The sequence below is a fragment of the Hoplias malabaricus genome, chromosome 13, assembly GCF_029633855.1.
Source record: "Hoplias malabaricus isolate fHopMal1 chromosome 13, fHopMal1.hap1, whole genome shotgun sequence".
NCBI lineage: Eukaryota > Metazoa > Chordata > Actinopteri > Characiformes > Erythrinidae > Hoplias > Hoplias malabaricus.
The window spans coordinates 28,993,825-29,009,447 of NC_089812.1; the positions used below are offsets into that span (position 1 = coordinate 28,993,825).

The 15,623-nt window shown below is 42.8% G+C and overlaps 1 long non-coding RNA gene across 1 annotated transcript; it reads right to left on the reverse strand.

Annotated features, from left to right (window-relative positions):
• Positions 1-10,113: 10,113 nt before the first annotated feature.
• On the reverse strand, positions 10,114-14,785 carry LOC136665441 (uncharacterized). Its single transcript, XR_010795243.1, has 3 exons — positions 14,624-14,785; positions 12,437-12,572; positions 10,114-11,196 (listed from the first exon to the last, which is right to left on the reverse strand). It is a non-coding gene; the product is annotated as an uncharacterized lncRNA (long non-coding RNA).
• Positions 14,786-15,623: the final 838 nt, after the last annotated feature.

Here is a 15,623-nt window from a genome sequence, read left to right on the forward strand (position 1 = left end):
TTTTCATTTAGCCTTTGAGGCTGATGGGTTGAGCAGGTTCACCTTCCACAACACATTCACCTGCATTTGGCAGGTGGTGGATTCCAGTTTCTAGACCTGCAGTAAGTAGTGAGAGCTTAAAGTTGAGGTTGGGAGCAGGAAAACAGGCAAGCTAAGGAACTGAGTGACAAGCTCCAGGTTGTGCTGGGTATGTTTTGGTCAGAGCAGCACCAGATTAGCAGGTATCATGTTTCTGATATGCAACAGTTAGCACCTACCAAAAGTGGTCCAAGGACCAAAAGTTGCAGGACTGCAGGACACAATATTAGGCAGATATCATTTTAACATCATGGCTTATCTGTATGTAAACTTCAGCTTTAAGGAACACAGGCAGTGAAGACCCAAGTTTACAGACAATGCTAATGTTATAAAGTAGTGGTTCTCAAAAGGTTTTAGACCCATCAGGAAAATACCACCAAGTACCACCTATAAGGCGTGTATAAGTCTTGCATGTCTAAAACATTCTAAAATAGTTACTAAATATTGTAGAGCATTTAAAACTAGGCCTAAACTGAATGTTTTAAGCACAATTATACATTTATGAGAACATTTTTGAGAGAAACATGAAGGAGAAGAGGTAATTTGATATATAGGTTAAAACAGGTGCTCACAGCGACTCTGCGCTTGTATAAGTAGGTCAAGGATGCGTGGCGCTTGGAGTGATAAACCATGTTTTAGGACTCTAATGATGCAAAGACCAGCCACATTTTCCTTCAGCTGAGCGTTTTGTTCCATTTTGTTTTCACGTGTACAGCATTCTCTTTCTGGTTCTGTATTTTTACCCCTGGATTTTGTCCATCTGGGCTCCAGACTTTTTTCAGGCTTGGTCCCTGCTTGTTTTCTTGCTTCCAACTTGCCATGTTTTGCCTGAAAGAAAGCTGAAACTGCTGTCTTTAAATGGATTTGGCAAAATACTGATCGGGTTCCAGACCTGGAAAAAAGAGGGGAAAGCCCCCCCTCCCGCCATTTCTCTATGAAACTGAATGAATTAGGTTGTAGCCCGTGTTGTATTTTTTTGAACAAATGAATTTTATTACAGGGCGGCACGGTGGTGCAGCAGGTAGTGTCACAGTCACACAGCTTCAGGGACCTGGAGGTTGTGGGTTCAAGTCCTGCTCCGGGTGACTGTCTGTGAGGAGTGTGGTGTGTTCTCCCTGTGTCTGTGTGGGTTTCCTCCGGGTGACTGTCTGTGAGGAGTGTGGTGTGTTCTCCCTGTGTCTGTGTGGGTTTTCTCCGGGTGAATGTCTGTGAGGGGTGTGTTGTGTTCTCCCTGTGTCTGTGTGGGTTTCCTCCGGGTGACTGTCTGTGAGGAGTTTGGTGTGTTCTCCCTATGTCTGTGTGGGTTTCCTCCGGGTGAATGTTTGTGAGGAGTGTGGTGTGTTCTCCCTGTGTCTGTGTGGGTTTCCTCCGGGTGACTGTGAGGAGTTTGGTGTGTTCTCCCTGTGTCTGTGTGGGTTTCCTGTGCCCAGTGAGTCCGGGTATTGGACGAGAGGTTACAGACAATGAATGAATTTTATTACTGCCTAATTATCAAAGATTTAAATTTTCATCTCGCATACCACCTTTTGCTGCTTCACGTACTACCACTGGTATGTGCAAACCAGTTTAAAACCACAGCTATAGGAAGGGCATGCGAACGTCTTAAACGAAACCTGCTGTATGAACAGGTCAACACGTCTCCAAGTTCAGATGAAGGTCAAAACCTAAATATGAGAAGTTCCTCTGAACTAGTTCTCTCTGCTGGGTGTGAGTGGACTGTACAGAGTGAATAAACAGTGCATGTTAGATAGTATTGTATGAAGTTCTCACATCTGTAGATTTATATTGCTATGAGGAACACTGGAGCATGCTGGGAGAGAGAAAAATCAGTTACAGTGGAACAGACAGGGGGAGGGGCTTCTTTTATCATCTTCAATCTTTTTATTCCTGCTTATTCTAGGAGTGTTTTCTTCATTGTGAGTCACATCATCAGTAATTCACTCCTTTCAGCCCGGCCAACTTTCTTTACCAGTGCGTGTACCAGGAAAATATGGCATTGTGGGGACCAACACCTATGTACACTCACATTGTGAGGACATGTGTTCTTGTGGGGACCGCAAGCTGGTCCCCACGATGTAAATCATTACATTTAAAGTTGAAGAGCTTGGATTTAGGTTAGGGTTAAGCCAGTAGTACGTATGGAAAGGTAAACAGTTAGCCTCCAAACAGCGAAGTGCAAGTAATGTCCCCACAGTTCACATATACAAGGGTTGTGTGTGTGTTTTCTGTTTGGATGCCTTGCCACCAGGGCAGATAATTACATCTCAGTTGGCTGCCCAAGCAGTCTTGACTCCCAAAGCCCATACTACACTTATTGTAAACATGGCCGTCCCCTATGGGGGGGGGGGTACTCTGTGGAGCATAAACAGGTTCATTCAGGGAACAGATTGCACCTTCTTTCCACATATTGCTTTCCCTACTCTCTTTACTCCTTTGTTTTTCATCCCCTGTAGATTTTGCTTTCCCTCTTTTACCTATTTTTAATCAAGCGCTCTCTGTATATCATTCTCTTTGCACTTCACACCTCCTTTCTCTTACCCCTCCCACTTTCTCATATCTCCCTCCTGCACTTTCTCTCCAAAGTCTCCTCTGTGAGAATATTTCCCACACACACTCTCCATGTGTTGCTGCTTTTCCACAACCCTTATCTGCCCCTCACCCTCTCTACTCTGTGCCTCTTTCTGTCTGTCTTCTCTGGTCTCTTAGTTTATCTCTCTCTCTAAATAAATTCCTCTCAGCTGGCCGCCCATGTACTGTTGACTCCCAAAGCCGAGGTCTGTCAAATCCGTACAAACTCAAAACCTAAACAAAGTGATTATAGCAGTCTACAGGACTAACCCTTTATTCCTGGGCACCAGGGCCCACTAAGGCCCTGCTCAGGACCCCCTGCCATGGGCTTTAGACGTCCAGAGCAGTGCCTGGAGTGTGAGGGCAAAGTGCAAAGCTGGTTCTGTTTTACCCTGTCCAGTTTTCCACTGACACATTGGAATCCACATATTGCAGTTTAACCCCTGTGAAACACGAGGCATTGCTCAGCGCCGTTTTAATAAAGATTTAACCTGGCACTGGATCAGACACCCTCCATGCCGAAGGGGGTCCTTGACCAAGACCCTAACCTTAACCCCTTTAGCCTCAGGTATGTTTGAGTCTGTTATGATTAACACTACAGTAAAGGGGAAGTTCTCTGAATGGAGCACATAATCCAAAATCTATGCTTCTTCTGGGGATGTTTAGTGTGTCAATAGGGATGAAATGCTCAGGAGACTGGTCTAAAAAGAAACACACTTCAGTCATCATTCACTGAGGCCTTTCACCAGCCACAATTACAGAAGTCTAAAATACAAAGACAAAGACACGGTGGCGCAGCAGGTAGTGTCACAGTCACACAGCTCCAGGGGCCTGGAGGTTGTGGGTTCGATTCCTACGGGTGACTGTCTGTGAGGAGTTGGTGAGTTCTCCCCGTGTCCGCGTGGGTTTCCTCTGGGTGCTCCGGTTTCCTCCCACAGTCCAAAAACACACGTTGGTAGGTGGATTGGCGAATCAAAAGTGTCCGTAGGTGTGAATGTGTGTGTGTGTGTGTTGCCCTGTGAAGGACTGGCGCCCCCTCCAGGGTGTATTCCTGCCTTGCGCCCAATGATTCCAGGTAGGCTCTGGACCCACCGCGACCCTGAACTGGATAAGCGCTTACAGATAATGAATGAAAATGATTGAATGAATACAATACAGAGACAATGCTCAGAGAGTTTATATTCTTTGTATAAAGCTTAGTCTGATGTATCAGTCTTCACAACAGGATTACATAGTATAAGCACTTCTCAGACAGAGAACCTTTGGCCCCTGGGCGACACTGATGACTTTCAGTTCACTTCTCGGCTCATCTGCTGTAGTCATATTGACCTTTGTCAGTTTATCAATTCTACATTAGCCACATCTATGAAGGCATTAACTACCACAATTTCCAGGCAGTATTCTTTAGAACAGCAAGGCCACAGATGGGCAGTTACAGCTGCAGAAGAACCACAGTAACATGGTCATGGGCCTTGTTTGTTCAGTGAAGTTAATGACTGCTGGGGATGAGTGGTGGATATCTACCAAAGGGGCTTTAAGAACGTGGTCTCAGAAGAAGTGAAATTCTCAGAATTCTTAGGTTGTGCAACTAACATCACTGGCCCCAACTCATAAAATGTACAGTGAGCCTTTGTTCTGTTTTTCAGGTGAGGATTGCTGTAACGCCCACTTGAGAAAAGAGTAGTAGATAAAAGCTAGAGAACTTACCTTCATGCAGTCTTTCATTTACCTGCTTTAAATTCCTTTTCTTTATATCAGCACTTACCCTTAGGCTAATATCAATGCAATTCACATGCAGATGTTGGCCTGCTGTGAGCCAGATGAGTGAAGCACCAGTAGAGCGCTGTAAATCTACTGTATTTACATAGCACTAATTCTTCATCTATGTTTTTTAAAGCTAAGGACAACAGAATGTGTAAAAGTAAAACACAGGAGCCACCCTGATGGCTCACCATGGAAAAGTAGTGCCTGACAAAATGAGAAAGCAGTTTGTAAAACTTCACAAAGATCAAAAAAGGACTGATAAACATTAGCAAGCCGCTAAGCACAAGAAGAAACACAGTTGCGGTGGTCATCAGGAAATATTAAGAGGCACACTACCGTTTACTAAAGTCAAAGGGGTGTCCTCAAAATTCGAGAGCACACTGCCTGCCATTTATATAATCTTTACATAATCCAGCTAAGCACAAGACTTTTTTAGAAATTGGCCTCTAAATGATCTCCCAGACGCTGTGACCAACAAATCAACCTCCAACGACAGCAGCAGCCAAGAAGAAAACCATATGAATCAGACGGGGCTCAGTGTGTTCGGCGAAGTCCACCACAGAGACTGCACGTGAAACATGGAGGAGGAATTCTGTAGGAAGAAATATGAAGATTCAGGATGTAAAAGTGTAGGGAGATGAACATTGTGAGTGAGTGGAATCATAAACGTTACTGCGTACACCAAAATACTACATGAAAACAGGATCTTTAGACGCTTGGCAGGAAAGTAATATTCCAAAGAGTCATTCACCCCAAAACTGCAAAATAATGCGAGTCTTTCCCCTGATCTAAATCCAACAGCGCTCCTTTGGGTGATCTTTAAAGGGAAAGTAGAACCACATAAACCCTCAAGCAAAGAACAGCTGTAAAGTATAATCTATTGAGAATGACTCAACGTTCCTCCACAGACTGGTGCTAGACTGGGGCACACTATAGAAACCACACCGTCCATGATGTGATAAGTGTGTGATAATCAATCCCACAAACCCTTGCTGCATGTTGAAACATCTCAGTGACGTTTATTATCTTGATCAATCAGAGTTAAGAGACACAGGGAAATGTGAAGGAACAGCACATTCACTCACTGAGATACACACATTTCTGAAACCTACACAGAACGAGAAAATCAGCCTTAAACCTCACCGACTTGAAATGAATAAAAAAATAAGCTCACCACCTTCCTGCTGTGAACCGAGAATTTCTTGCTTCTTTGTTTTCAGCTCATAATTTGCTTTAATTTTAGCTGATTTACCTATTTCTAGTCTAATTTTGAATAGATTTCATACCGGTCACCCCTCTACACTGCTGTCTGTGGCCTCACCAGGTGTTCACAGTGAGGGCTGATTAAGTTGAAGGAGTCTGGGAAACGGAGTTCTGAGAGGTCACACCGTCTGTTCCCTCACTGCGTCACCCAGGCCCCCTGCTGGTTATTGGCAGCACAGACACATACCAGATAACAGCAGGCTGCTACTGATAACAGATCTGAGATCTTTGGAGGAAATGAATGCGCACACACAAGGAATTAGAGCACTAACATAGCGCTACTGACTTCTCATGCAATGTGGTTTGATGTACAGACCCTTGAATATAATTTTAACGGTTAGAAACCTTTACTATGAGATTTAAAATAATAAACTGTTGTGCTCTTTCATTCTTTAAATGGAACACAATTCCCTCATTAACACAGTTGGGTTAATGTTAACACAACTTTTCTTTCCCTGCATAAACAGCCATGTTCTGAACACTCAGTTTAAGCCACTGTTGAGAACGAGCCTCTGTTTACTTTCAAGCTCAAGACCTGAGGAGTGAGGAATGAGAAACAGAAACACTGGCTTGTTGTCAAATTTTTTCTCCATTTTTTTTATCTCACGTTATTTAAAAGCGAAATTCATGATTGTAATCAAAACACTCTTTTTATAAAATTCAGAAAATGTTTCCTTTCCATTTTCTAGCTCTCTGCTTGTGGCAGATGTATCTGGAGTTGTTTAAGAAACGGACAAAAGTCTAAACATTGAAAAACACAAACCAAAATGAGGACTGCTCTATTTCTGCTCCATTGTGGGTAATATAGACTTATTTTTGCTGTTTAGGTTCACTTAAGGTGGAAATGTCACCAAACTCGGGAGATGGCTTACAGCTTTACTAAATGTGCTACACCACTTAACAACTCAAGATACAAATGAGTTTTTGTAGTAATTCAAACAGTGAATAAAAACGTACAAAGTTAATGTTCAGCCACACACACAACACACTCGTTATTTTCACTCAGACATATCGTTCCACCTTAAAAGACAAGGAGCTTGGAGTTGCGTTGCACACCAATTGTATACATTCCCTTTAATCACTTTTAATTGTTTCAGACCGGTCCAGCGCTGTGATTGGAGAGACTCAGACGGGTCCAGCGCTGTGATTGGAGAGACTCAGACCGGTCCAGCGCTGTGGTTGGAGAGACTCAGACGGGTCCAGCGCTGTGATTGGAGAGACTCAGACGGGTCCAGCGCTGTGATTGGAGAGACTCAGACGGGTCCAGCGCTGTGGTTGGAGAGACTCAGACGGGTCCAGCGCTGTGATTGGAGAGACTCAGATGGGTCCAGCGCTGTGATTGGAGAAACTCAGACGGGTGCAGCGCTGTGATTGGAGAGACTCAGACGGGTCCAGCGCTGTGATTGGAGAGACTCAGATGGGTCCAGCGCTGTGGTTGGAGAGACTCAGACGGGTGCAGCGCTGTGATTGGAGAGACTCAGACGGGTCCAGCGCTGTGATTGGAGAGACTCCGACCGGTCCAGCGCTGTGATTGGAGAGACTCAGACCGGTCCAGCACTGTGATTGGAGAGACTCAGACCGGTCCAGCGCTGTGGTTGGAGAGACTCAGACCGGTCCAGCGCTGTGGTTGGAGAGACTCAGACCGGTCCAGCGCTGTGAATGGAGAGACTCAGACCGGTCCAGCGCTGTGGTTGGAGAGACTCAGACTGGTGTTTGAAGCATTCATGAGTGAATGAGCTGAGGGGGAATGAAGGTGGGTCTGTGAGCCCTTGCTCTTGTGAAACTCCTTTGTTGTTTATGGAGTTGATTATTTTTGTTTAAACCTGTGTTGTGCATTTTGTTTCTCTCAGAGTGTGATTGAATCTGCTGTTCTCTCACTTTTTCCACCACCGTATCTGTTAGATCTGATAGATCAACATAATAAATATCACTGAAATATGTAAACATGCAACAAGGGCCTGTGGGATTGATTATCACACACTTTATCTTTTTTTTTTTTTTTTTTTTCTTGTTTACTGGTGAACATAAGCCGGGAGGTGGTCACGAAGATGGATGTGCATCCTTTCATTTTCCCTCCCCTCCACAGCCTTCCTGATTATATGTAAGTGCATGTGTGTGTGTGTGTATATGTGTGTAATGGCCTTGCCCTCGCCACTCACCCCTAGTGCCACTCCAAGCACTAAAAGCTTTTTTAATTATGAATTCCATTAGTTGGCCTCTCTGTCTCCCCACAAACACACACACACACACACACATACACCCCAGTAACAAGCTGAAACATACACTGTCAAAAGCATATATCGTACTTACTTTCCACTGAGTGTATGTATGAGGCTGACCATGGTCTCCAGTGGCCTCCTTGCACACACTCACACAAAAAGAGTTCAAAAAGCATCACTCACTCAGAAGCCCCCAGAGGATGAGTCACATTTGGGAGAGTGCTCTGCTTCATTGATTTTGATCAAGAGCTGGGTATTCTTATATTTTTAACAAAGGCTACATTAGAAAACACCAAGGCCTCTCCTAAACTGCATTAACTGTTTACACATGATACAAACGATGAGAATGCCATGTGTCACACACTCCTACATAAGGGTTTATAGAATAACTGACAGCTGGTTTAGTTTCCAATGTACTATTGTATTGTACTGTACTTCACTGACTTCTACACTGTCATTCTACAGCTACAACTTCACCTGCAATACCATCCCATCACTGACTCCATCACTGACTCCACCACCTATATAAACATCTCAGGCAAACTCATCTGCTTCAAGGTTACCTCTCACTCTTCACTTATTTCTAATTAAATCCAACTTTTAATATCCCCTTCCAGTGAAAACCAACCATTTAACCTTGTTAACGTGTCCGTGTTGTGTTTTATAATTGCTAGAAAATGTATTATGAGTGATTTAATCAGTCGATGCCATGGTATAGCATTTCTGCTTTAAAACTGCAGTGCTCATATATATATATAAAGATTAAATTCTGATGAATGGAGGTGTGTTTATAGGGTTTTCACTGATGAGCGGAGGGGGACTGTAATTTATAAATTGATATTAATCCTGTGGAATTTGAGTCATTGTTTTTCATTGTTGCTATTTCCCTTATTAAGAGATTGCAGGGAATTCTGGGATCACTTAGGTAAGTAGCTAACTTATTTTGCTTGCTAGTTAATTAATGAGGCCTGTATAAAAATGGGTTGGTGCACTTATTGGTCGTCTATTAATGGCTGGTGACTTTATCCTTTTGTGGAAATGTACATTAGTCCTGACCCATTCCTCAGTGTTAAGAATTAGCTTCTTTTAAAGTGCTGCTGATCATCAGTTCTAGCTTTACAACATCAGTCCACTGTGATACTTCCCTCAACTGTTCTTATGTGGAGTTAGTAGTAATGCCATTAATGCGTAATGAATGTGTGTGTGTGTGTGCTACAGGGAGTACAGCAATGTTTCTGATCCCCCATCACACACATGAAAACACTAATCTAATTGTCGCCATTTTCAGTGTCTAGCTAGCGCCTGACCCTTGTTTCTGAAGGTCAGAGCCACATCCTGCCGGGGTCATTTCATCTGTGCTTATAGAGGGGGTGGAGGAAAACTCTCTCTATCTCACTGTCTCTATCTATCTATCTATCTATCTATCTATCTATCTGTCTGTCTGTCTGTCTGTCTGTCTATCTATCTATCTGTCTGTCTGTCTGTCTGTCTGTCTGTCTATCTATCTATCTATCTATCTATCTATCTATGTGTATTAGTGTGTGAATGTGTCTGAAAATTCTGTTGATTTAAAAATATAAATGAAATAATTGTAACAGGTTGATGTCAGTGAACAGTAACCCATGCAGAAGTGTGTGCTCTGTAGAAGACATGAATAATTCTGTTTTATTTTCATTTAATTAGAACATATTACTGAACAAAGACGCCCAAACTTTTACCTACAACTTGATTTGACTCTTTCAGTAATTCTGTGATTATTTCTAAATAAAGTAGATGATGTATAAATACTGCAGTAAAGGGCAGTGTAACTTTTTAAAATGAGCAAACGAGAGAGAGAGAGAGTGAGTGAGAGAGAGGGAGAGTGAGTGAGAGAGAGGGAGAGGGAGAGAGAGAGAGAGAGAGAGAGAGAGAGAGAGAGAGAGTGTGAGAGAGAGGGAGAGTGAGAGAGAGAGAGAGGGAGGGAGAGAGAGAGAGAGGGAGAGAGTGAGAGAGAGAGAGAGAGAGAGAGAGAGAGAGAGACTGGAACACTAATGCTGACTGCACACTGAAGGAGATTAGAGTTGTTAAGACCCAGCTCTGCCCTGCTTTAATACAGCATTTGGCTCATTACAGAGAGTGATATAATAAACTTTCTGGTGTTCTTTAAAGATTAATACTACGTTAATAAATAATGAGCTTTTAACTGATGAAAAAGGTCATTCAATTTGACAACATTAACGAGTGAGAGTCTTTCCCCTGCTCTCCTCCTCTGAAGGAGAAGGAAGAACAAAACCAGAGATGAAAGAAACTCCGGGCCTTCACTCTCCACTGTTAAGAGTGAGGGATGAAAGGCAGAATGTGAACAGATGAGCACTTTAATGACAGATTTCTGTTTCTTCAGAGACTACAATGTTTACCCTTTCTCTCTCTTTCTCTCGCACACTCACACACATAAACACACACACACACACAATGTTTAATTTACAGTTTTTCTCAGTCGCTTTGGAGCATTTCTCAGATCAGAACTGAATTTCTCAAATTTACTTGTTGAAATTCTATCATCTAATCATTTGTGCACCTTATAAACTCTGTTTCACTTTCATTTTGGACAAACAGCACATGCCTTGGTTGATCATGCTGATGATTTTGTACAGTGGTCTGCTCTGTTGATCAGAATGCATTAGACTGGGTCTCTGTTGAACGGTTGAACATCCAGGCACTGCATAACTCCGTACAGTCAGAAAGTAGACTCAGAACCTTTTTGGTAAATATCTACTGAACTGATGATTCGCTGTCAGGTGGATCCTGACTTTCACTGATAAAGAGGAGTATTTGAAGCTTTAGACCAACAATATAATCAACCGGTTCTCTGAAATATCTCAGAGGTGCTTCTCACGAACCTTCAGTAGCCAAACGTATACAGACAGAGCTCTAGAGTGTAACTGTTTCTGACAATGGGGTCAACACCCCGAAATAACAAGAAGTCAGCCACATACTCAGATGACCCTGCAGACTGCTATGGATGCAGCATGTGAGGACATCACGGCTGAGACCCGTAGAGGCCAGATAAGACGTTCAAAAAGCTTTCCACGCTGCATTACAAGAGAAGATGTCCGATGTGATGTCGATGAGAATCTGTGGCACGACAGAAAGGAGTTCCAGAAAGACTCCAGTGTAAATCCCCATGCAGCCGTATATATCCATCGCTGCGTAATGGGCGTTTTCCGTGTGTATGTATATCTGATTTGTCTGATTTGTTTGTGCTTTTGTGCTAAAGAGTCTTGTCTTTCTCTTCTGGATTGTAATGAGATGAGCTGTCATTGACCTACAGCACAAACAGTAAAAAACATGAATATTGTCCAGGTTTTTCAGTCAATCGCCCACACACAGTGAAGCCTGTGCTGTAAAAAATGTGTTAAGCAGTAAGTCATGACAACATATTTTTGTCATTTAGCTCGTCAAATTAGGTTTTTCAACTGGATTTTATGAGTTTTCAGCTTTGAAATTTAAAGGAGTGAAATGAACTGGGGCGGCACGGTGGCGGAGCAGGTAGTGTCACAGTCACACAGCTCCAGGGACCCGCTCCGGGTGACTGTCTGTGAGGAGTTGGTGTGTTCTCCCTGTGTCCGCGTGGGTTTCCTCCGGGTGCTCCGGTTTCCTCCCACAGTCCAAAAAACACACCTTGGTTGGTGGATTGGTGACTCAATAGTGACCGTAGGTGTGAGTGTGTGAGTGAATGTGTGTGTGTGTCTGTGTTGCCCTGTGAAGGACTGGCGCCCCCTCCAGAGTGTATTCCCACCTTGCACACAATGATTCCAGGTAGGCTCTGGACCCACCGTGACCCTCCCCCTCAGAGTGAAACACTGTATCTTTGGTAAGGTTCAGGCTGAGTCAAGCCATGTCTAAACGCTGCCTGTTGCTTGTTCTTATTATCCATTCATCCATCCCTTATCTGTAGCCGCTTATCCAGTTCAGGGTCGCGGTGGGTCCAGAGCCTACCTGGAATCATTGGGCGCGAGGCAGGAATACACCCCACAGGGGGCGCCAGTCCTTCACAGGGCAACACACACACTCACACATTCACTCACACACACCTACGGACACTTTTGAGTCACCAATCCACCTACCAACATGTGTTTTTGGACTGTGGGAGGAAACCGGAGCACCCGGAGGAGACCCACGCGGACACTGGGAGAACACACCAAACTCCTCACAGACAGTCACCCGGAGTGGGAATCGTACCCACTGTTCTTATTATCTGATGTTCTTTTCCGAGAGTTTAAAAAAGAGCGTTAAAGGCACCTACGACACTGGACGTCACAAATAATTACATTTAAAAACGTAATGTCAATGCTTCTTTTAACTTAAATACCTACGTTGGGATAAGTCATGTGCACTTTCAATATATGGAGTTAAGTTTAAAGAAGTTTAAAGTCAAATCAACCTGCAGAACGTAATTTAAAGCTGAACTTGACTCAAAGTCAGAGGTGAAATAACTGATGTTTTTGAGTTGAAGCTGACTGATGTTGTTGGGAATCAGTAGAATGCCATAGTACTCCACTGACCTTGGACACAGATGTTCCCCAGCAGTGAGAGCGGGTTCGAGTCGAGTTTGGGTTTGCTGGGTTGGGTTGAGTATCAAAGTCACAGGTATTAAATTCGCGGTTTGGGTTTGAGCTTCGATTTCATGCTTGTGTAGATCTGTAACACACAGGTACACACACACACACACACACACACACACACACACACACACACACACATACACATACACATACACACACACACACACACACACACACACACACACACACTCAGCGGTAAACTAAGACAAGATGAAGGAATGTAAACAGACAGGTGACACTGTTGGGCTCCAAATACACCATAATTGACCTGAATTAACCATCACATCCAATCAGTGATGCTAATTACACTAATCTTGTACTCACTGATTGCACAATTATGATGGGAAAGAGAGAGAAGGAGGTCATCCACTGATAGTAGCTCCAGTTTGGGATAAAAACTAGTGTGTAATACAATCAGTGTTGATTAAATGCTAATGGACAATATCCAGACTTCACAGTGGATTAAAACACAAAAGACCACAGCCATGTGCATCTGCTACGAACCAATCCAAACCAAACAGCTCGGTGGTCCTCAGCTGTAATGTGCTGTAGACCCAGAAACCACGAAGATGAAGACTGACAGTGAGAAAACACACAGAAACACAGTGTCAGAGAAAGAGAGAACCGGAGAAAGTAGATGGAGTGGAAAAGCATGACGAGGAAAAGGAATTCAGGTTCTTCACTTTCCATTACGAAATTTGGGGGCTATTACATAAGGAATGCCCTAAAGTCGCCATTAATGTAAAGGACTTATCAGCCATATTCCAATAATAATTCTTCAGGTCATGAAACAGCCACTGACAGTATACTGACACCTAGTAGCCTGGAGAAATCATCAAATCTTTAGAATTTCTTTTTCTTTCACACAGGCGTATCGCTGTCCAAAGAAAAAGTTGTATCTCCAAAATAGTAACTTTATCGGAGAAAGGCAAAATACTCTTTAAATTTCAGTGGAAGTAAATGTATAATTTGGAGCATTTCCATTGGTCCATCATCAAATTTTCACACAATGTAAAGGATGGCTGCTGTGTTCAAATGATGAAGTAAATTCTGCAAAAATGGAGATACACATTTTCACTGGACAGTGACAATATGCATCATATTTTATTATAGTTTCTATAACATTTCAATAGAATATTAACTCATTTCTATTAGTCTGCTGTTTGTTTTTTAATCGGGCAGAAGAATGGGACACTCCTTGCTCCACATAAAGGCATGTCTCTGTATTGATTGGATTCCCTGGCTTTGTAAATGAATGGGTGGACAAACCTGTTGTATCGTGACCTGTATCCATATATGATGTGGAAGAGTGAGGGGGGGGGGGGGGGTGATTTTGTATGAGAAGCGAAAAAAAAGAAAAGAAAAACATTGCAGCATATTCATGGAGTTGATTTTCACAGCGTCTGGAAGCAATTCCTGCCGAGAGACCGAGGAAAGCGAGAGAAAAAGGAGCTGCTGAGACATAAATCCACTTGTAATCCACACTATTACATGTGTATTAGTTCTCTACCACTCAATATGTGAGCTAGATGAGTGATAAAGCAACAGAAACAAATCAATATGAGCCAGTTTTCTCCTTATTCCAAATAGAGTCCATCATTAAAAGCTGTTTGATGGGAGACTGAAGTTTGCTTCTTTAGTTTTGAGCTAGGAGGCTAATGTGAGCTAATTCTGTGAACTCCAAGCACATGGAGTTTGAAAAAAGTGGAAAGTTTCACTAGCATTAGCTTAGATTAGACAGTGCTAGGACCAGAGGAGGATTACAGGCCGTGGACAAACATCAAGGAAGTGCAAAGATTAGCTTGTTCTTGCTACTCACACGATGTTTGCTAAGTAAAAGTAGCTATTAAAGTTTCTGTAAATGTTGAAACACCTAGCTAGCTACCTAGCTACAACAGAGGGCTAACAAACAGTTTGGATGCTTGCTGTTGCTTATCAAAAATAGGAGATTTTTTTAAAAAGGCAGTACAGTGCACCTAGCATTTTAGGCCATTAGCCAATGATACAAAAAAAAAATAATACAAAATGCACTGTGCACTGATTTTAAATGTTTCTTTGAACATTTACACACAAAAGTGTAATTCACACACACACACACACACACAAAAAGTAGTTGAAAAGAAATACCGTTATAGGATATACCCAGTGAAGGAAAAGGAAAATGATGGAAAATATAAGAGAAATCCTCCCTAATTCCTACTTCCTTCTTCATCCGCCCTTCTAATGCAGCTCTGAGACCACTCTGTCTCCTTCACCCTCTCAATCATCTGTCCATCTCCCTTCTCCTTTCTTCTCCTGCAGGAAATCAAAAATTCAACTGTTACTCCTCTACTTTCCTACCACACATTCATCACTCAGATCAACTTTCTACTCACCTTACACATTGTCAACATGTGTGGTCAGAGAGAGAGAGGAAAAAGAAGAAGAAGAAAGAGAAGGGAAGGGGTCATTGAAAAAGAAAGATGGAAAAAAAGGAAAGGGAGAAGGAAGAGAGAAAAACATCAAGGAATGAGAGAGAAACAAGGGAGAGTGGGGTCAGGTGCGAATCGGTTTCTCTCTGCAATGACACTTTAGACTCGTTAAGTTTGTGCTTATAACCTGATCTCTCTCTCTTTCTCTCTCTCTCTCTCTCTCTGTGTGTGTGTGTGTGTGTGTGAAAACAGTGTGTGGGAAGAATGGAGAGAAGGAACACAGGGATTATATCTCAGTTCTCTGGAGGAATGGGAAGTTCAGCTGTAAAAACGAATGAAGTGCTACTTTGAGTTTGATGGGTTCTGACAAAGTACAAACCACAAGATCCAAAGCACAGTATAAAAAACTACAGAACTACACACAAAACTACAAACTACACATCAGGCAAAAACACCAGAACAACACACACTACAAATCAGAATATTTCCAGTGTTTTTCACTGACCAGCTTGACTGTTGTAGTTGGCTATTCCAAAGTGTCCATAAGTGTGAGTGAATGTGTGAGTGTGTGGTGGCCTGTGACGGACTGGCGTCTCTTCCAGGGTGTTTTCCTGCCTTGCACCCAAGTGATTCCAGGTTGTCTCTGGGCCAACCTTGACTTTAATTAGAATGAAGCAGTTTCAGAAACAATTGAATTAAAGAATAAATGAATATTG